This window comes from Myodes glareolus, chromosome 5, assembly GCF_982192425.1.
Source record: "Myodes glareolus chromosome 5, mMyoGla1.1, whole genome shotgun sequence".
Lineage (NCBI taxonomy): Eukaryota > Metazoa > Chordata > Mammalia > Rodentia > Cricetidae > Myodes > Myodes glareolus.
The window spans coordinates 21,001,652-21,024,870 of record NC_142030.1 but is presented as its reverse complement, the minus strand read 5'-3'; the positions used below and the strand labels follow the sequence as shown (position 1 = coordinate 21,024,870).

General features: G+C 40.3%; 1 long non-coding RNA gene across 1 annotated transcript in view; it reads left to right on the top strand.

The window, feature by feature from the left end:
• The first annotated feature begins 73 nt into the window (after positions 1–73).
• LOC148121997 (uncharacterized) overlaps positions 74–23,219 on the top strand; it is a 37,431-nt gene continuing 14,285 nt past the window's right edge. Inside the window, exon 1 of the long non-coding RNA XR_015737851.1 lies at positions 74–211. This is a non-coding gene — a long non-coding RNA (uncharacterized LOC148121997). The remainder of the gene's footprint in view (positions 212–23,219) is intronic.

Here is a 23,219-nt window from a genome sequence, read left to right as displayed (position 1 = left end):
ACTAGAGCAGTGTCCGGAAAGACAAAAAAAAAAAAAAAAAAAAAAAAAAAAAAAAAAAAAAAAAAGAGCCACTCCTTACTCAGTTATTTTTCTTACAAATAAAAGTAGACACAAATCCCAACAGTATGCCTACTTCTCCAACAGATTTACATGTGGTTCACTGGGAATCTTACATTCATTTGAATGAAGATGAAATCACTAAGTGCTAAAAGTGAGTCACACAGCCTTCTCACTCATTTTTTCCTGTTTAGGATGGAAGCAGTCAGAGTTAAACTTGTCAGATTCTGTTGTTCCCTGAACCTGGCTGCTTGTTTCTTAGGTAGGGAAAGATCTGTGTTGAATCACCTTTGAGTTAAGCACTTTCCAAAGCAGTCATTAATTTATTGACGGTTCCCAATCCATAGCTTTCCAGAGCATAATTTTACAGAAACATGTAAGTCCAAATTCGGCTAAATAGAAAGTAACTTGCCGTTGACTGCTGTCTTTGTTATTGCTAAGCTGTCTTCTTTCAATGATGAAGACAATGAGCCTTTAGGCATCCTTTATGGGAAAACACAGCAGATCATGATTTTATCTATAGCACTGAACTGAACTCTCTCTATAGCTCTGACAATACCAAAGCCTTGAAAACTTATGGAAAAGTTCTGAACTTCTGGTAGCTTCAGAGCCTAAAACAATGGTTGTCTGGCTGATTTTTCCTACTAAGGATAGTGGATGGTATCTGTACTATTGCTATACCAAGGCATGGAACAAATGACACCAACCAGTGGAGGCTAGTTTGGGAGCTTTAAAGGTAATCCACAAACAGGGTAATGCCATGGATTATAGTAATAGTGATGGTTACCAAGGTTAACACCATCATCTGGAAGTGTCTATTGATTTGCCCAGATAGAAGACATGAATATGTGTTTTCCAACTACAGGTGTTTGGCAGCTCTTGTATTTCCCTGTATGGTGTGGAAAGTCCTTTTATGTATGTGCTGCTTTTATTGGTTAATGAACAAAGCTGTTTTGGCCAGTGGCTTAGCAGAATAGAGTAAGGCAGAATCCCAAGCAGAGATAGAGGAGAAAGTAGGCAGAGCCAGTGAGAAGCCATGAAACTACTGCAGGAGACAGACTCAGGATAAGCCATGTAGCTGCCACAGGCACACAAATGCCTCCTCTGGAGCCTGCTGAAACTTCGCTGGTATGCCATGACCTGGTGGTGAAGCAGATTAATGGAGGTGGGTTAGTTTAGGATATAAGAGGTAGCTAGAAAAGTGCTTAAGCTATTGGCCAAACAGTATGGCAAATAATACAGTTTCTGTGTGATTATTTTGGGTCTAAGCACCTGGGAACGAATGAGTGGCCTCCAACAGCATCTATATTTGACAATCCATGAGATTGGGGTACCTTCATCTTCTGATATCGTCTTCAAGTTCTTTCATTGTTTTAAAATTTCATTGTGCAAGTCTTTCCCTTCCTTGGTTACTTTTATTACACAGCATTTTAGGCAGTTTTGAATATGACTGTTTCCTTGATTTTGTTCTTGATATGCTTGTCTTTTAAATAGCAAATCTTCTGATTTTTAAGTGTTATACTTGTATCTTTATATTTGTTCAATGTGTTTATGAGCTGTAGGAGATTTCTGGTGAGGTCTTCAGAGTCTTTTATATAAAGTACCATATCATCTGAAAATAATGATGCTTTGAATTCTTTTTTTTATTTTATTGAAAATAGGGGTTTTTTTTGCCCACTAATTTTATCTTGTTTTACAACCAGTTTCATTTGGTTGTATCCTGAGTCCTTGGACGATCTAATCTCTGGTTCTTGGTCACTCAAGCAGTGTCAGAAATGAAATGGGTCATAATTTTTGGAGTGGGCCTTTATTCTAATCAAATACTGGTTGGTCACTCCCACAAGCTCTGTGTCACTATTGCCTTAGCTAATCTTGCAGGCAGGGTACCACTGTAGATCAAAGGGTTTATGGCTGTTTTGGTGCTTATGTTTCCTTTTGGTAGGATACCAAAGATGCTCGAACGTAGGGGCAAAGGCTCTATGGAGGCACCAGAGTGACTTGTTCAAGCTTAGTAAGTTGTATAGGTGTTTCCTTTAGCAGTGGGACCTTGTTGTCAATTTGTGGAGAGCAACTTATTATCTTGACAATAGGCTGCATTATTTAGAGATTCTCATGGGACCCCTTTGGTCAACAAATCAATTAGATGCAACTCCATCTCAACAAGTTTTGTTTGTTGTTTCTCAACCAGTGGAAGCTATGCTTGGTGACAAGAGATGGCCACTTGGGATTCTGTCTACCCCATTATTTAGGGATTTTATTTATATCATTTTCATGTGAATAAATGAAATTTTCTACTGTATTATGTTTTCTTATTATAGCATGGACAGGTCTGCACCAGGTCCTCTCTATATATTTTGTCTTCCTGTTTAGTGTTGTTATAGAATTCCTGAGTATATGAATGAGTGAATCTATGATTCTTGTGCCTTCCTCTGCGTTCTTTTCCTTCTGTTCTTTTGTCTTGTTCAACTTCAATGTGATAATTTTTGTTTTATCTTATCGTATTATATTTTTATATTTTAAAAAGAACGGAAAAGAGGAAAATAGATTTTTCATATAATATATTCTGATTATACCCTTCTCTACTTCTCCAATTCTTCCCCACCAACCAAATCTTTCTCCTCTTTCTTTATCTATTCAGAAAACAAACAGGCATTCAATAAATAATAAAATAAAGTGCAATATAATAGAATAAATTAAAAATAAACAAATTGTACTATACCAAAATTGCCAAACAAGAAAAAAACAAGGAAAAAGTAAAAGAAACACATACAGACACTGAGACACATTCTCTCACACAGAAATACCCTAAAAATTTCAAACCAAAATCCATAATATATACAAAAATGACTTATAAGACATAAAGGAAAAAAAATCCCTGACTTAAAAATATGGAACAAAATATGGGGCACAAAAAAAGAGCATCCAAAGATTCTGTTGAGTTTGTTTTGTGTTCCCCACCTACTGCTGAGCATGGGCACCACCCTGGGGAATGTTTTGTTTCTCCCTTGGAGAAAACTACTCTTTTTCATTTGTAAATGCCTATCAATTGTGAGCAGCTTCCCAGAAGGGATGGGGGAGTTTGTCCACTTCTCCTTTTCAGTTCTCTGATCCCATCTGATACAGAACCATCCAGGCCCTATTCCTGCTGCCACTGTCTCTCCAAGTTCATATGTACAACCTTCTGTTGTGAAAACCTTGTTTTCTTGGTTCCTCCATCCCCTCTGGCTCTCATGGTCTTTCCACCTCCTCTTCTGTAGAGTTCTCTGAGTCCTGAAGGGAGAGACTTGATGGAGACATCCCATTTAAGATGGAGAGTTTCAAGGCCTCTCATTTGTGTATACTGTCTGACTGTGGGTCTCTGTATTTGTGCCTACCTACTGTAGGAGGAAGCTTCTCTGATGGTGGCTGAGCAAAGCACTTATCTATGAGTGTAGCAGAATATCATTAGGAGTCATTTTATTGCTTCATCCCTTTTACAGAACAGTAGTATTTTTTTTCCCTAGGTTACTAACCTATCCTGTCTCTGGTTCTTGACCATTAAACAGCATTGGATATAGGGTTCACCTCATGGAGTTGACCTTAACTCAAATCAGATATTGGTTGGTTACTTGCACAAGCTTTGTACCTGTGCTGCACCAGCATGTCTTTCAGGCAGGCCACTTTTGTAAATGGAATGGTTTATAGCTGGGTAAGGATTTCTGTTTCTATTTTGATATTGTGAGCTGAGTACCTTCCAATTCCATGAATATTATTAGTTCACAGAGGTGAAGGATCTAGGTAGTCAAATCTCTATTTCTCTGTGCTTAATGAGTTGTGTATGTGTTTTCTTCAGCAATAAGGCCTTACTGTCAGTTTGTGGGCAGCCATCAATATCCTTGTCAATAAACTATGCCCTTTGGGGGTTCCTATGGCATCCTTTTGGCCAGAAGATCTATTCAATGTAGTCCATTTCTAGTACTGGAATTTGCTAATGAATGATAGGCAGTTGGGACTCTCTTTCCCCAAGTATTTGGTGATTTTATTTATATTATATTTCTATATGTGTAAATTGAAAGAAGTTTCTACTGTATTAAGTTTCTCTATGACCCCTCAAATGGCCTTTAGTTTTCACTGTCCTTCTATATATTCACTTTCTTGCTGCCCTCTCCCTTCCTTTGCTCTGTTTTGTCTTCCCATTACAGTGTCCCCCCTCCTGAATCAAGAGATTCAGAAGTAAATAAATGGAATAAGGGGAAAAAATCATCCTGAGTGAGGTCACTCAGGCCCAGAAAGACAAATAGTGTACATATTCTCTTATATGTGAATGCCAGTTCTTGAGTCAATGAGAAGCAACCTACAATTCCATATAATCACAGAGGTTCATTAGAGAGTAAGAAACTAGGGGAGAATGGATTAATCTCCTTAGGAAAGAGAAATGAATAGAATCAATAGTTCTACTGGATGGACAAGATGCTGTCTTTTATCCAGTGTGCATTTCTGGCTTCTCTACAAAAAAAAAAAAAAAAAAAAAAAATCTGGTGTCCATACGTGGTTGAATTGATTGGCATGTCTGTTTTTATGCCAATATCATGTTGCTCTTATTACTGTTGTTCTCTAGTACAATTTGAGATCAGAGATGAAAATCCCTCCAGCAGTTATTTTATTATTCAGAATGATTTTGGATATCCTGTGGGGTTTTGTTATTTTTTTTTAGTTTTTATTAATTCTTTGTGGATTTCACCTCGTGTGTCCCCATTCTATTTATCACCTTGTCCCTTCATATCCACCCTCTGCCCTTGCAATGCCCCCAAATAAAATAAAATAAATTTAAATAAAATAAAATTTGAAAGAAAAATATCTCATAGTTGGGGCTTTAGTGTGACACAGTGAGTCACACAGTATACTCTTTAGTCCATACAAGCTTACTTACAAGTGTTCATTGCAATGAGTCATTGTTCTGGTTCTAGGTCTCTGTCTTCTGCTGTGCTGTGGAAACTGGGCCTTCACTGGATTGACTCTTATCCTATTATCATAAAGATACTGTAGCATTGGAGTCCCTTCATGTGCTCTAACACATAGCACTGGTTCTGGGCCTGGATGGTAGCTCAGTTGGCCAGCCCTCAGCTCTCCCTCATCCTCCTAATCAGGAAGAGTTCACCAGCACTATCTCAGTTAGCTTGCTCAATGTGACAGGGAGCAAGAGGTGGGCCAGTTCTCTTGCTTCCATTCCCTTGTGACTGTCCCTTGTGACTTTTACCCACACCAGCAAGGTCAGCTCTACTGTGTTGCCCAGGTGAGGTGTAGGGCCTGATCTTCTGAGTGCTGCAGCTGGTAAGGGGTAGGACCAGCTCTTCTACTCTCATGATCTTAGGGTCAGCTCTCCCACTTACTGCAGTGTGTTTTCATATAAAGCTGAAAATTGTTCTTTCAAGTTCTGTGAAGAATGTGTTGGAATTTGTTGAAGATCTCATTGACTCTGTAGATTGCTTTTGGTAGTTTTTTTTTTTTTTTTGCTATATTAATCCTACCAATCTATAAGTATCGAGATCTTTAATCTTCTGTTATCTTCAGTTTCTTTCTTCAATGTCTTATTTTTTTTCCATGTAAGTCTTTTACTTGCTTGGTTAGAATTACTCCAAGATATCATATTATTTGAGACTTAAGAAAGACATTGTTGCTCTGATTTCTCTTTTAGTTCATTTGTCATTTGTATATAGGAGGGCTGCTAATTTTTGTTAGTTAATTTTGTATCCTTTTACTTTGTTGAAAGTATTTATCAGCTGTAGGAGTTTGGTGATGTAATTCTCAAGGTCACATTTATATACTATCATATCATGTACAAATAAAGATACTTTGACTTCTTTTCAAATTTGTAACCCCTTGATCTCTTTCAGTTGTCTATTGTTCTAGCTAAGACCTCATATTGAATAGATATGGAGAGAGTGGAATTCTTGTCTTGTTCTTGATTTTAGTGGATTTTCTTTGAGTTTCACCACATTTAAGTTGATGTTGATGATTGACTTGCTGTAAATCACCTTTAGCTATGATGAGGTATGTCCCTTGTATCCTTAGTCCCAGTACCTTTGTCATGAAGGGGTATTGTATTCTACCAAAGGTCTTTTCTGTATCTAGTGAGATGATCATGTGTTTTTTTTTTTTTACCTTTCAGTATGATTGAATTGTGAATTACATTTATAAACCAATATATGCTGAATCACCTCTGAATCTTTGGTATGAAGCCTTGTTGATCATGGTGGATGAACTTTTTCATATGTGCTTGGGATCAGTTTGCATGTATTGAGAATTTTTGCAGCTATAGTAATAAGGGAAATTAGTCTATATTTCTATTTCTTTGTTGGGCCTTTACATGTTTTAGATATCAAAGTAACCATGGCATCTCAAAATGAATTGGACAATGTTCTTTCTGTTTCTGTTTTGTGGAATAATTTCAGGAGTATTTGTGTTAACTCTTCTATGTAAGTCCAGTAGAATTCTACACTAAAATCATCTGACCCTGTGCTATTTATGATTGGGAGATTTTTAATTACTGCCACTTTTTTACTAAGGGTATAGATCTGTTTAAATTGCTCTTCTGATTTTGATTTAACTTTGGTAGGTGGTATATATCAAAATATGCATTTCTTTTAGATTTTTCCAATTTAGTGAAGTACAGGTTTTTGAAGTATGTTCTTTTGAGCCTCTGAATTTCCTCAGTGTCTGTTATTGTGTTTCCCATCTGGTCTCTAGTTTTATTAATTAATATAATCTCTCACCACCTTTTAGATATGGTAGCTACAGGTTTATCAACTTTACTGATTTTCTCACAGAATCAACTATTCTCTTTACTGATTCTATGTGGTACTCTATTTGTTCATTTTTATTCCTATTATTAGTTCCTAGTTTCATCATGTCTTGTCATCTACCACTTTGGGTCATCATTTCTTCCAGTCGAAAAAGAGCTTTCAGGTATGCTGTTAAGTTGTGACTATGAGATCGAGATCTCTCTCTCTCTCTCTCTCTCTCTCTCTCTCTCTCTCTTCCTCTCTCTCTCTTGCTTTAGGCATGTAGTGCTATGAACTTGTCTCTTAGAACTTCTCTCATTGTGTCCCATAGATGTGGGTATACTGTGTTTTCATCTTCATTCAAATCTCTCTTGTCCAATATTTATTTGGTAGAGTGTTGTTTGGTTTCCATGAGTTTGTAAGCTTCTGTTGTTGAGATTTAGCTGTAATTTGCAATGGTCTGGGTCTGATAGGACGCAGCGAATTATTTCAATGTTCTTATACCAGTAAAGAGTGACTTTGCTTCTGTGTTCTGTTTTTTTTTTTTTTTTTAAAAAAAAGTTCCATGGGGGATAGAGAAGAAGGTCTATTTTTTGGTCTTTGGCGAAAATGTTATGTAAACATCTGTTATTTATAACATTTGTTATAAATTTGTTAGCTCCAGCGTTTCTCAGTTTACTTTTGTCTGGATTATCTGTCTGTTAGTATTGAAATCTTCCACTAAAAGTGTGTGAGGGTGAATATGTGATTTAACTATAGTAATGTTTGTTAAGAATTCCATTCCAGTGTGCTCTTTGTGGTAGATTTTGCCTTTGATGAGTATGTGGTGTCCTTTCCTATCTCCAATCTCTTCTGAATAGTTTTTGGTTGAAGTTTTTTTGTATTTTGTTTGTTCGTTTGTTTGTTTTTTTAAAATGGCTACAGAGCCTTTCTTCTTTGATTCTTTTGTTTGACTTGGAACATTTTTTCCAGTCATTAACCCCGAGGTAAAGTCTATGCCTGATATATTGGGGTGTGTTTCTTGAGTGTTGCAGAAGGGTGTATCCTGTTGTCAAAACCATTCTCTTAGTCTGCATCTATTTGGCGACAATTGATGGTGAGGATAATCAGTGAGTAGTGTTTGTTGATAACTGTTATTTTTTTGTGGGTTTTTCATTTGTTTGTTTTTCCTCTTCTTTTGACTTGATGGTCTGATATAATTATTTTTCATGTTTTCTTGGAGATGTTAACCTCTTTAGGTTGAAGTTTTCCTTTCTACCACCTTCTGTAGGGATGAACTTGTAGATAGATATGTTTAAATTTTATCTTATCATGGAATGCCACATTTCCTCCCTCTATCATAATTGAAAGTTTTGTTGGGTATAGTACTGGTCATGGGGGTTATCTGTGGTATCTGACAGTCAGTAGGATATCTATCAAGGCCTTTTTGGCATTTAGGGGCTCCATTGAGAAGTCATGGTTTAGTCTAATAGGTCTGCCTTTTTACACTATTTGGTCTTTTTTTCCTTGCAACTTTTAATATACTTTGTTCTGTAAGTTTAGAAATTTGATTATTATCCAGAATTTACTTTCTAGTCCAGTGTTTATGGTGTTCTGTATGCTTCTTGTTCCTAGATAGGCACCTCCTTCCTTAGGTTGGAGAAATTTTCTTTTATGATTTTTTTTTTTAGATATTCTCTGTGCCTTTGACCTGGGTTTCTTCTCTTTCTTCTATTGCTATTATTCTGAGATTTTAACTTTTTGTATGTCCCTGATTTCCTGGATATTTTGTGCCAAGATTTTTTTAAATTAAACATGACCAAGGTATTTATTTCTTCTATTGTATCTCTAATAGCAAAGAATTTTCTCTTCCATTTCTTATATTCAGTTGGTGATGCTTGTTTCTGAGGTTCCTGTTCTATTTTCTAAACTTTTCACTTCCACTTTTCTCAGAGTTTGGGGTTTCTTTATGAATTCAACTTCCACTTTCAAGTTTTGAATTATTCCCTTCAGTTCAGTGTAGTATTTGTCTTTACATAGATTTTTTTAATAGATTGTTGTTCACATCCTCCTAAGGACCTCTATCATATTCTTAAAGGTTCTTTTGAACCTCTTATCTGGGACTTCAGTGATATTGCATTTTTCTGGGCCTACTGTAACAGGTTTGCTGAGCTTTAGTGGAGACACATTGTCCAGACTGTTATTGATTGTGTTTTTATGCCAGTGTCTAGGCATCTGGGTTTGGGATGGCTGTAATTCTCCCTGTTGGTAGGTGTTCTTGACTTTGTTGGGTGGTGCTCCTTTCTTTGCTTGCTGCACCCTCTCTGGTTCCTAGGAGAGTGTGGTTGTTGAGTGTTTCTGCTAGAGGGAATGCTGCTGAATTCCTCCCAGGTGTGGCCAATGGGGTTCCAGTTAGAATACGCTTTCTGGTATTGGGAGCTGACATTTAGGATTGGAGATGGGCTACAAGTGATCTGAGGGATTCAATGGGAGGGACAAAAGGTGTTCAGGTGGGCATTTCACCAGAATCTGCTTAGTCCACTGGGGATGGAGGCAGAAAGGGAGGAGGGCCAGAGCTGGTAGTCTGCTGCAGAGCTGGAAATGAGGCTTAGGGATTGGATTCAGAGGAAAGGATGGTGGTGTAGGAGTTCCTTCTGTTTGTGTGTTGCTTTCATTGGATAATGAATAAAGAAACTGCCTTGGCCTAGTTGATAGGGTGGAACTTAGGTAGGCAGAAAAGACGGAACTGAATTCTAGGAGAAAGAAAGCAGAGTGGGAGAACCGCCATGGGGCCGCCAGAATCAGACATGCTGAATTTTTCCCGGTAAGCTGCAATCTCATGGTGATATACAGATTAATAGGAATGGGTTAAATCAAGATGTGAGAGTTAGCCAATAAGAGGCTAGAGATAATGGGCCAGGCAGTTACAATATCTGTGTGGTTATGTTAGGTGTAAGCTAGCCGGGCAATTGGGACAAACAAAGGGCCACCCTGCTTGTGCAACAATTTGGTATCAACGTGATGAACTAAATCCACTTAAAAACCTGAGAGAGCTTAATTCTAGACACACAGAAGAAACAGAATTTAACACAGCTTTTTGCTGTTTGCTGTTGGCATGCCACAGAGAGAGATTCCTGACTCAGAAATAGCAGCAGAAAAAAAGCCACACAATTTTAAAACAAGTCTTCCTGGGCCCTGCCGCTGTTGCAAACTCTGGTTATGGAGCATTTGTGGGCCCTGGTGTTTGTGTGCCCACTCAAGGTCAGGAGGAAAGTAGCTGAGACCATGCCCATGGCTCATCTCTTCATGCCTGGGTGGTATCAGCTCTGCTAGGCTTGGACAGGTGGGAGAGCATGCTGGATACTATGGGCCTATAGGCTGAAGATGGATGCCCTAATTGTACAGAAGAACTTTGGTTGCCTGTCTCTGTCAATTCTAGAGTTTTAGAAGTTGTTTTTAATGCACTTCCAGTTTACATAGGTAATATTATATCCTTCTGAAGTCTTTGATGGAGTTGAGGAATAGATAATTATAGTTATAGTTATCCTTTGTTATGATAAAAGGAGTGCTGATGACTGGCTTTCTCCTCATGACTTGTTCATCCTGTTTTATTATTGAACCCAGAACCACAAGTCCAGGGATGGTACCACCTACCATGGGTTGGGGCCTCTCCCATCAATCACTAATTAATAAAATGTTCTACAGCTGTATCTTAGGAAGGCATTCTCTCAATTCAGGATTCTTCCTTTCAGATGACTCTAGCTTGTGATAAAAACTAGTCAAGATAAATGGGCTGGGTAAGTTAGGCTATAGGAGAAGTTCTGCTTTATCTTCTGGATGTGGGTACAGGGAGGAAGAGGAGGTCACAACAGGTGATCTGCTACAGAACTAGGGCTGAGACTGGGGGATTGGAGTTGGAGGAGAGGAGGGAGAAGATTTGAAGATTATATATCTACTTTTCTGGCTGGTGTGACTGGTGGTTTCTTAGGGAGTATATTTTGCTCTCTTTCTTTTCTATTTATATCCACTTTATCTCCTTCATTTTTCTTATTTCTCAACACAGAATAAAAACATGATACTGGCATAAAAACAGACACATTGATCAATAGAATAGAATCAAGAACCTACACAAAGGCTCACATTCGTATATACATTTATTTTTTTTAAAAAAAGAGACTAACAATAAACATTGGGGAAAAGACAACATCTTCAGCAAAATGTGCTGGTTAGATAACTACACATAGAAAAATGAAACTATGTCATTATCTCTCAACTTGCACAAAACTCATCCCCAAACAGATCAAGGAATTCAACATATGATCCAGTAACCCAAATCTTATTAAGGAGAACGTAAATAATATACTTGGACTCATTGTAACAAGAATGTATTTTATGAACAGTACTCTTATTGTATAAATACTAAGAACAACAACTGATAAATAAAACCTCACAAAATTTAAAAATCCTGGCTGGCTGGTGGTGATTCATACTTTTAGTTGTATCACTTGGGAGGTAGAGGCAGGTGAATCTCAATGAGCTCAAGATCAACATGGACTAAAAAGTGAGTTCCAGGACAGCTAGGATTGTTACACAGAGAAACCCTGGCTTGAAAAAAACAAACAAACAAATAAAACAGCTTCTGTATAGCAAAGGACACAACCATTACAGTGAGGAGACAGTCTATAGAATGGGCAAAATGTCTTTATTTAATATGTCTGTGATGGTTGAATAAGAATATCCCCCATAGACCCATTGAATGTCCAGTCTCCAGTTTGGGGAAAAGAATGTGGTCTTGCTGGAGTAGATATTGTCCTGTAGAAGAAAATATTTATTTGGCAGTGGGAATTGAGTTTTCAAAACTCCATACTGTACTTATCTGTTCTGTCCCTTTAAGAGACAAGTCACACCCACTCCCGCCTCTTGCTGAGGCAGGCAGATTTTACTTCCTGCTTACAGCCTGACTCTCTTCCTTTTCTGTCTCCCTCTCAAAGAGGCAGCTTCTGTCTCACCCTTCTCTCTCTCTCTCTCTCTCTCTCTCTCTCTCTCTCTCTCTCCCTGTTCCCCTTCTACCTTTCCCCTCCATAACCCACTGCATAAATATCCAACCTCACTCTGCATGGCATGCCTATTCTTCTGTCTCTCACATGCTGCCTGGGACCAGCCACCTTCAGAAACCTGCAGCATGGTCTCGTGCGTGCAGTCCCTGCCTGGGACTGACTGCTCTGGGGCCTGGTGCCTACCCCCACTCGGGAACCTGCAATGTTTCTGCCACTGAAGCCACCATGGATCCTGCAGTATTTTTTTTTATTAATCTACCTGCCTGCAACTTGTAGATTATAGTTGAACCCTCAGCTACTGCCTCCATGATGTGCCTGCCTATTGGGGACCAGCCTCAAGAAAATACCTCTTGCAGGGTAGAGGCATGGGGATTTAGAAATACAGTAAAGAATATGAAGCCAGAAATGAAAATAACAAAACAGAGAAATATATAGGATAATACTGGGAGGGAATTCCAGTGAGTACTGAAAATTTGCCCATGTTTAATTTTCAACTGCTTAAAATACCTTGACTCCAAAAGGTAGGAGTAAGATAAAAGACTGCATTAACATGATACAAGGAAATGAACATACTCATTGGAAGTCATGGGCTACATCCACAGTTAAACATTCTGTTGCTAGAACAAAACAAGTTATCAAGTCATGCTCACATCCTAGACCAAAACATTCTGTATGCAAACCACTCCCTGGGTGGAATCCCAAATTGTCTTCATAAAAGAAACTGGAACTTAGTTGGATCCTTAGACTTTTGTGTGAGGTAGAAACAAATCTACTTCTCTATTCCTGGAGTACAAGGTCTGGCTATTAGCCACACCTTTTGACAATAACCCTGAGAGAGCAGAACTCTTGGGTCAACACCTAGGTGGGACTTTTGTTTGAGGCAGAAGCACAATAACCTTGAAGGAACTAGAAGTAAGTTCCAACTTTGACCTTTGATCAACGTGAAAATAGGCCCATAATTTTGGGCCTCCACACCTGCTCACCTGCTGAAAGACCCAGATAAATTCAGACCCCTCTAGCAGAAAGAGTAGAGCCAAAAAAAAAAATCTAACAGGGAGAGAAGAACCAAAATTTTAGGTTAGCCAGTTCAGTGACTCTGTTACATAAAGTTAGATTATAATCTTGAGAATAATCTTGAGAAACAGGGAGTTACCCCCTTGTGGTTATCACTGGTATTTTCGGAATTTTCCAATGATGACTGGTATTTTTGGAATTTTCCAATGACGCCCTCCCTACCCCCTTTGGGTTATTGGGTTATGGTTTCTTCCCTTAAATACCCCTTCTCCCAGCTACTCAGGGGCATCAGACTCTACCCCCGTGTGGGAAATGAGTTTCAGCTCCAGTACACTGGTTCCTGTCCTGTCAATAAACCTCATGTGATTGCAGCAAGGACAATTTCTTGTGAGTTCCTGGGGGGTCATGTTATCCCAAGATTTGAGTGAGAGTATTTCCACTCTGGGGGTCTTTCACTGCCACAATGCTTCCTGATGGTGATGACTCTCAGAAACTGTAAGCAAGCCTTCAATGCTTTATTTTATAAATTGCATTTGCCACGGTGTTTTTTTCACAGAAATAAAAAGTAATTAAGGCAATATCTGAACAGAGGATAGAATATAGAATTGTTGGACCCTGAAGTCCAACTACCAGGAGGAGTTGCCCCAAGAGACCACTCTCACACCGCAACAGGTGACGTAACAGCAAGAGGACTTAATTAACTCTGTCGTGACAGAGTTCTTCAGCATTTGAGAAGCCAAAAAGACCCCAAATAGCTGGTACAGGCTACTTTTAAAGTAAAAAGTCATAGAAACAAGGGGGAAAACTCGGGGGTTGTTCTTCAACTATTAGGATTGGCTTATTCAAAGGACTATTAACAATAATTGGTTTGAGCCAGGACTGGAGGGCTGTTGCCAGATCAAGAGAGGTAAGAGGGAACATCTGAGGGTTACTTTGGCCCCTTTCCCAGGACTGAGTCAAAACATCTGTGGACATTTTGTCCTAATTCCAGGAGCAGAGCTCTATTTGGAGAACATCCACAAGGACACAGGGAGAAAGAGAGTCTCCAATATTCCTGTATGTGCATGTGCAGTTGTTAGGTTCCCAGGGGAGGGGGAAAAGCACTAAGGCTGAGAGGCCTCGGAAATGGCCTCAAAGTTGTCAGAAATGGCTTCAGAGTTATCCTAGAGTTTTACAGAATGTACAAAGAACTCAGAAAAGTAACGTCAAGAAAATGAATAACCCAATTAGAATTGGATGATGAAATCCAAATAACTGAAAAATATTTTTAAAAGTCTTTAACATCCACAGTCATTGTGAAAATGCTAACTAAAACCATTTTGAAGTTTAGTCAGAAGGCTAAGTTAAAAACAAGTAAGGTGGCAAAAGCTGGTATGGGTGTGGGGAAAAAGACACACTTGCATATTATTGGTGACATTGCAAACTAATGAAAGCACTATAGAAATCAGTTTGTAGGTTCTTCAAAAAGCCACCACATAATCCAACAATACCACTTAGCATATCTTCGAAGGTCTCTGTTCTAGTATAAAGATACCCTCTCAGCCATTTTGTTACTGCTCTATTCATAATAGCCAGGAAAGGGAAATATCCTAGGGATCAGTCAACTGATGAGTAGATAAAGAAAATGTGGTACATTTACATAATAGAGTATTATTCAGTTGTTAAGAAACATGAAATGATAAAATTTGTAGATAAATGGATGAATCTGGAAACAACCATTCTAACCCAAACACTAAATCATGTTGCATCTCAATTACAGATATTAGCTTTAAAAATTCAGATTTATGTTTCATTTGTGGTAACCACAGAGGTCAAGAAATTCATAAGGGGCTAAGAAAGAATGTATATCTCTTGAAGAGAGCCAAATTTTGGTTCCTATTTTTAATGGCCCATTCTGTCCCTCTAAGAGACAAGCCACACCCATTTCCTCCCCTCCATGGAGGCAAGTTGATCTTCAACTTACAGCCTGAGTATCTTCCCTCTCTGTCTCTGTCTCTCTGTCTCTCTGTCTCCTCTCTCTCTCTCTCTCTCTCTCTCTCTCTCTCTCTCTCTCTCTCTCTCTCTCTCTCTCTCCTCTTCCCATTTCTCACCTTTCTCTTCCATAACCCACCAAAAAGATATCCAACCTCACTCTGCATGGCATGCCTATCCATGTCTCTGTCTCTCACCCACAGCTTGGCTCCCTGCCCGGGACCAGCTTGCCTTTGGAGACCTGCAGCGAGGTCTTGTGGTGTGCCCATCCATCCGTCTTTCCTCGTGGGACTGGCTGCCCCATCACCACGTGGCTCCTTGTCTGGGACTCACTGCCCCTCATGACCCACTGCAGCTGCTTAGAGAACTCTGCTGTCCCCATCTGGGACTGGCTGCTCTCGGACTGCTGCCTAATGCCGCTTGGGACCTGTGGCGTGGTCTTTTGGCCTGATGCCCACTATAGCCACTTGGAGATCCACAGCATTTTACTTAAAACCCACCTCAAGTGGCTCACAACTACCTAATCTGTACCTTAATTCAAGTGTACATGTTGTCCCTTACAAATATATATACTTAAAAACAATAAAAATAAATCTTAAAAATCCTTGTGCTAAAACAATTAGTATCAATTATATGAGCTGAGTGTCCCTGTGCTTTGTGAATATATATTTAGGATGGCAATATCTTCTGGGTGGATGGTTTTCAAAATACATGAAATCCATACTGACAAAATACCATGTACTTAAGTCATTGGACTTGGAAGCTGCATTTCTTATGACTATCTTTCTTTCATAGAGTTAGAAGAAGCAAATCAGGCTATTGATGGAGACAGACAGTCTTCAATCTTATACATCTAACAACTCTGCAAGCAACAGGAATGACTGCTCTGCAAGAGACAACCATTCATGCAACAATGTTCTAAACATCATGGGAGTAATGATTCAGTCACACAAGATGGCTGACACTTCCGGGTTCCAGGGCCATGCATATGTGGAGCAGCCCTCAGGCAGAATTGCCTAAAGGCCCCAGGAATCATCAAGGACCCCGCGTGACCCACGTGCAGCATGGTTGCATCATCTACATATGACGCAGCTGCGTGAGCCCTTGTGCACATGCATAAGCTCCATCATCTGTGTATGAAGTAGCCACACCATCCCCCTGTGAACATGCACTAGGCAGCCCTTAAAAGCTGGTGGCGCCAGAAATTAAGTGGCGCAAGTGAGAAGGAGACACGGAACACCAACAAACACGCTTAGGAGTTTATTAGAGGGGAGTGCATACAGGCCTGGTGATCGATTTGCAGAGAACGAAAGATGGTATGTCCAGCTTTTAAAAGCTGCCTTGTACATGAGCACAGGGGATTGACGCAGATGATGGGCGACTCACGCATGAGCGCAAGGGTTTAGCTGAGTCATACGTGGATGTAACCATGCATGTGCGCACATGGGTCATGTGGGGCCCTTTGTGCCCAAGGGCCTGTCCTCACCTGCTTGCCTTTAGAACCTGGAAGTGCAGCCTTATCTATGGCTGAATAATTACATTCCACCCTTTTGTTTATTATAAAAGTTTTGGGGGTTTGGGGAGTCCTAATGGCTAGGAATGGGGTGCCGTAAGGTCTCTCGTGACTGCTTCATGCTGACTGTGGGTGTAGAGAAGTTGAGAGGCTTGACCATGTCCTGGGGTGGTGACTGATTGCTGTTGTATTTTCTGGGCTCTGAGGAACTGGCTGGCTGACAGCTTGGACCTTGCAAGATGATGGAAAGGCAGAAAATTATGTCAGGAAAAAATTTTAGATCCCGGTGATTAAGAGAGAAGAGTCCCAAGATGTAAGATAGAGGGGGGGTTCTTTGTTGGGGGGATGGAGGAGGGAATTTCCCAGGAGTTCCTGAGACCGGGAATGATAAGGGAAGAATTAAATGATACTTATTCTGGGTGAGTCTGGTCAGTTTAGGTATGCCCAATTGACTCCTTGGAGCTTATGAAAAAAAATGCTTGAAAAGAAATAAATTTTAGACATATTAAAAGTTTATTATTATGACGGTAGAATGGAAGATTGTGGGAGGGGGAAGAAGGAGGGAATTACTGAAAAGGATAATTATTAGACCCTTTAATGTTTTACCTGAAGTAAATTCTAAGGCACTGGTTTTCCTTTTGCATCATGATATTACCTTAACATCCAGGAAACACTGCTGCAGTCAGTGATAAACCTGTTATGTTAAAGTCTGTTTTGTGAGGTTTTTTGGAGTTTGGGGCTACAAACTCATTATTGTTTCTTACCACCTGGGATTTTGACAGTCCTTGTACCTCCAGCTCTATGTTTAATGATGGTCCCTGTAATAACAGCTGAGTGGTAAACTGAAAATTCAAGCATGGCATTGGAGATGTGGAGAAGTTGGTAAAGCAGATAGGAGAAAGAGGAAGAGGGAGAATATATGAAGTTTTTGGCACAGGAGGGTTGAGTGAGGATGAGGCTTTTATTTTTCTGGAACTGTAGAGAGAGTGGCTGATCTTGGTGTCCTCTGGAACTTAAGGGTCCTGTTTGAGTTACTTTATATGAGGGAGTATCTTGAGCTGTAAGAGTAAAAGGTTTAAGATGCGGCAGGTGAATCCAATGAGGAAGTCTCTGGAGCTTGGCAGCTGTGGGAGTTACAAGAATTACTTTAAAGGGGCCCTGCCATTTGGGGGAAAGGGGTGAGGGGGGTTGGTCTTGGGGAAAGAATTAATCAGTGGTGGGCATGAATTAACACATGGTTGAGGTAATGAGTAGTCGGTAAAATCCCATAATAGGGAGTGTAGATGGGATAACAGTGGAGTAAGCAAGTGATCAGGAAGGGAAGAGATTTTAGGTAAGAGCCTGGGGGTAAAAACTGACTGCCCATACATGAGTTCAAAGGGCAAGATGAAAAGGCGGCTTTTGGGGAGAGTCCTAAGCCTAAGAAGGTCCAGAGACAAAAGTTTTACCCAGTTGAGGTGTAGCTCCTGTGACATCTTAACAAGAACATTTTTTTAAACAGTGCTTAGTTCGTTCTACCTTCCCTGAAGACTGAGGGTGGTATGGGAATGAAAATGCCAGGGAATGTTAAGGGCCTTGGACAAATTTTGGGAAATCTGGGAAGTAAACTCTGGGCCATTATCCGACTGAAGAGAGGTTGGGATTCCAAACCTGTGGATAATTTCTCAGAGAAGAACATTGGAAACTGTCTGGGCCCTCTTATTAGATGTGGGGAATGCTTCAATACACCCAGACATTGTGTACACCAATACCAGGAGATATTTAACTCTTCTGACTTTGGGCATATGAGTAAAATTCAGCTGCCAGTCAGTTCCTGGAAGGGAGCCCCTGGCCTGGTGGGTGGGGAAAGGGAAGCTACAATATTTGGTCTTGGGATCTGACTTTTGACAAATTTGACAAGAGATTGTGATAGCTTTTAAGAACTCTAAGTCCTTAGGGGTGGGTTGGAGGTGAACCTTAACAAAATAAAACAGAGATTTACTATTAGGATGAAAGAGCTGATGTAGGTAGGACAGAATTTGCTGGATGTCAGGGGGTGTCTGTGAGAATGTGGACTTTACTGTATGAACCTCCTGAGGTGATTGAGGTAGGGTTGGGCTCTGGAATGCTGCTGTTCTAGCTGCTTGGTCAGCCAGGTTATTTTCCTTGGAAATAGTGAAACTGTCAGTCTGATGAGACTGACAGTGAAAAATTCCTATAGCTTTGGGGAGATGGGAGGCTTTTAACAGATTCATAATGTAACCTAAGTTAGTTATGGATCCTCCTTTCATTGTAAGAAGCCCACACTCTTTCCAGATAGCTGCGTGGGACAAGAGAATATGAAAGACATATTTGTAGTCTGTGTAAACATTTAAAGAGTGTCCTTTTGATAACTGGAAGGCATGGGTAAGAGCTATCAACTCAGCCTGCTGACTAGTGGTATGGGCAGGGAGTGCCCATGCCTCCACTACCCCAGTATCAAATACTATAGCATACCCTGTTCTATGGGTCCCATCACATAAAAAAAAGTTGCCATCTGTGTACTAGGTATAAGTGGCCTGGGACAGTTTGCCTCCCGTATATGTGAGGGGTGGGACAGTAGATCCTCTAAGATCTCTATGCAGGAGTGAGATGGGGAGTAATTAATGTTAGGTTGAGGTAGAAGATTTGAGATATTAAGGGGTGGGCAGCATTGGAAAGTGAGTGTGGCATCTTCTACTAGTGCCACCTGGAGGGAAAGAAGTCAAGTAGGGGGTAAGGTTTGTAAGCCTTTGTAAGTTAAGAGATGAGACAGATTGTGGTGGGAGAATACAGTGGTGGGTGACTCAAAGGTTAGGTTTTTTTTTTTTTTGACTCATGAATAAGAAGCTCGGCAGCCACTAAAGTACATATGCAGGGTGCCCAGCCCTGAGTGGTGAGGTCCATCTTCTTTAACAGGTATGCTACAGGTGCAAAAGAAGGTCCCAGCAGATGCCCTAGGACTCCAAGGGCATATCCCTCCTTCTTTGTTACATAGAGAGAGAAAGGACAAGTTAAATCTGGGAGATGAAGAGCTGGAGCCTGGATAGGGGCTTGCTGGAGTCTCTAGAAGGGTTTAGTAATGGGATGGAGAAGGGGCTCATGCAGAGAGCTGAGAGCTGCCTCGTATAAGGGGCGGACAAGGAGAGAAAAAGAGGGGATTCAGGAATGCAGAAAGCCAGCTATTCCTAGGAATGATTAAACCTCTTCTTTTGTAGAAAAAACTTCAAGGGACTTAATTAGTTTCTTTCTGTCTAGGGTAATAGCCTTTTGATTTGGGATTATAGTTAATTCCAAATAAATGACCTGAGGGTAGACAGTTGGGTCTTACAATGTGAGACAATATGTAACATGAGGGGGCCGGCTTGTTGGGGTTTCCATCCCGCCCGGTACCCCACAACCAGCATGCCCCAAAGAGAAAATCAATCACACAGAGAACTCTATAAGTTATAAAGCTGATTGGTCCATTAGGTCAGGCTACTTATTAGTTCTTATGACTTATCTTAACCCATTATTCTGATCTATGTTAACCACACGGGCTCAGTACCTTTCTCAGTGTGACAGCTTACATGTTTCCTCTTTGGTGGTCTGCGCAGGAATCAGAGGGAGCTTCCTGTTTTCCCAGAATACTCCCAGTCCCTTTGCTCCACCCCTACTTCCTGTCTGGCTTTCCTGCCTATACTGCCTGCCTGGCCAATCAGCATTTTATTAAAATATGATTGACAGAATACAACAATTCTCCCACACCATTTCCCTCTTTTTTTTTTAAACAAAGAAAAATACCCATAGTCCATTTGTTGGGAATGTGGGCGTAGTATTCCTGGCTACTTCCTGCTGTTTGCGGGTGCTGATGATCTTATGGGGACCTAAAGAAAATTTAGAGTTATAATCAAGTCCTGACTGGAGTATCCTGTGAGTCTTGATCATCTCAGGCAGCAGTTTTGAACCTGTTCTAGATGTAGAACTCAGACATCTGGGCCATCTATTCCTGTCGGAGATTTTTCAGGTGGCCTCCCTTGGTCAAAGATGATTTTTCTTAACTCTGAATAAATCCAGAGCCTCTCATTTTCTGTGGAAACAAAAACAAAATCTCTTCTCCAAAGTAATATACCTTTTGACTTCAATTTTGAAGCCAAGGTATTTTCAAAATACCTATCTTGGATTAGTTCAGCAGCATTTATAAACAAAAGTCTTTTAGCAGATGTTGCTCCTTCCTCAGCATTCAAACAATTCAAAGAGAGCATAACAGCATACAATATCAAGATTCTCTGTGTATTTTCCATCTTTATGTGACTTTATTTTAACCTCTATTTCTTTTATTTTTACTTTTACTTTTTGAGACAGGTTCTCTGTATATCTTTGTCCTGGAATAACTCTGTAGACCAGGCTGTCCTTGAACTCAGAGATCCTTCTGTCTCTGCTTCCCCAGTGCTAGGATTAAAGGTGTGTGCTACCACACCTTGAACTCAGAGGTGTGTGCTACCATACCTTGAAGTCACAGAGGTCAACTACCTCTGCCCCTTAAAGTCTCAGAGGTCAATGTACCTCTGCCTCCCAGGCATTGGGATTAAAGATGTGTACCTATTTCGCCCTTTCTTTTTTATTTTTAATGATTTTAACCTTTAGCCTGCGTATATTTTTACTATACTGTAAACCATTTAGAGGTTTTCTTCCTCTTTGAATATCTCTTTACTGTATATCTCTCTTTTTCTGACCACATGAGCCTTTAATTTACTAAGCAGTATGGAGAGCTGTGGCTTTGACAGCTAGATCCAGTCCATTCCTTAGCTTTCCAGCCTCATGGCTGAGATACCAACCAGAGCTGCAGTTCACTGCCACAACTCTATGGAGTTTCAAGGTCCTTGCTAGCAAGCAAGCTGTTGTATTCTGCTCACAGACCACACTCAGTCAGACTGCCTGCCTGAAAGAGTCAGAGATTGCCCTGGCAGGACAGTCCAGAAAGCCAGCATGTTAAAACAGTGCAGCTTTTTTTGTTTGTTTGTTTTTGTTTGTTTTTTTGTTTGTTTTTTTGTTTGTTTGTTTTGTTTTGTTTTTTGTTTGTTTGTTTTTTGTTGTTTTTTTTGCTACAGCTGAAAACTGAAAAGCATGCGTTCAGTTTTTCCTAAACACAGTTTAAGTGTTTAGTGGCAGGACCTCTTAAAAGAGCTGCAAAGTTTTGCAGCTAAAGCTGAGTCAGGAAGCCTCTCTTAGATGAGAGTGCTTACTTGCCTCTAGCAAGCAGAGCAGACCCGAGAAATTGCTGCTACCAAGAAACCATGCATAAAGCTGTTATTTTGTTCTAGAATTACTTCCCAAGCTGTCTCAGGCTTTATGTGGATACAGTTGTCCACACGTTGGCACCATCTGTAACATGAGGGGGCTGGCTTGTTGGTACCTCTAAAGGTTTGCTACTGGCTGTATGTTCTTGTACAGCCTGAATGGCTGGTGACCTTTTTCCATAATACCTCATTATATCCTTCCCAGAATTGTGAATTCCTGGAACTACAGGAATGTTAATCTGGGTATTCCATTGCTGTAGCAGGTCACGGCCCCATAAATTTATTGCAATGTTGGCTATATATGACCTTAGTCTTCCTATTTGCCCTTCAGGCCCTATGCATTCCACCCATCTTGTGCTTTGTTTTACACGAGATAGGTTTCCAATTCCCAGGAACTGAACATCTACCTCTTGAAGAGGCCAATTTGGATGCCAAGATTCTGGAGTAATTATACTTACATCCGCATCTGTGTCTAATAAGCCTTCAATAAAAATGCCATTTATACAGACTCTTAGCTTTGGTCTTTGATCGTTAATATAAGTTTGCCAAAATATACGTTTACTCTGTCCTACTGAATTTTTGACTCATTCTCCACATGTAATTCATCATTTAGACCAGTATTACTTTTTACGGCAGACATTGGAGTTTTCAATTTTCTTGGTGAGACACATTTTCCACTGTAACTGGGAATGACTGGGCCACTTTTGGCTTGGGGGCCTGCGAGAGGCCCCTCAAGGAGTTTCCCAATGGTATCGGGTTGCCTTGTCTGTCTGTTGTTGACCTGTATTCGTTGGACCAATGTCGGCCTTTACCGCATCTCCTGCATATACCTGAAGGCCGAGGTCTCCTACTTTTGTCATTCCCAGAGGAGATATTATTCCTAGAATTTCTTTGCCTGCAATCCCTTTTCAGATGTCCTAATTTACCACAATTAAAACACCTGGTAGTTTGATGTCTCCTCATAGCTTTGGAAATCGCTTCTCCTACCCAGGATTCATCATTATAGCTAAACATCTCAACATTCATTGTATGCTGTATCCATATCCCTTTGGACAGGAAATTTAAAATAGCGGAGGTATCAGTTTTGCTGATCTCCAATGATGGGCTGCAATGTAAAATGTCATCCACATATGTATGAATTTAGATTTAGGGAGAGACAGTGAGAGAAGGTCAGAAGGTAAAGCCTGGCCAAACAGGTATGGGCGGTCCAGGAATCCCTGGGGAAGAACAGTCCAGGTGAGCTGTGTGGAGAGTTGAGTGTCAGGATCAGTCTCAGTGAAGGCAAAGATGTTTTGAGATTGAGAGCTAAAAGGAATAGAGAAAAGGGCATCCTTGAGGTCTAGAACTGAGAAGTGGGAGGCTCCTGGAGGAATAGTGGAGAGAAGTGTGTAAGGGTTAGGCACTACAGGATGAAGAGGGACCTTCACACTGCAGAGTTAATGAGCCGGAGGTCTTGAACCAGGTGATAGGTTCCATTAGATTTTTTAACAGCAAGTATAGGGGTATTAAAGGGAGAAAAGGTGGGGCAAAGTAGTTTTTCTCTTAAAAGGTCAGAGATAATAGGCTTAAGTCCCTTAAGGCTCTGGAGAGA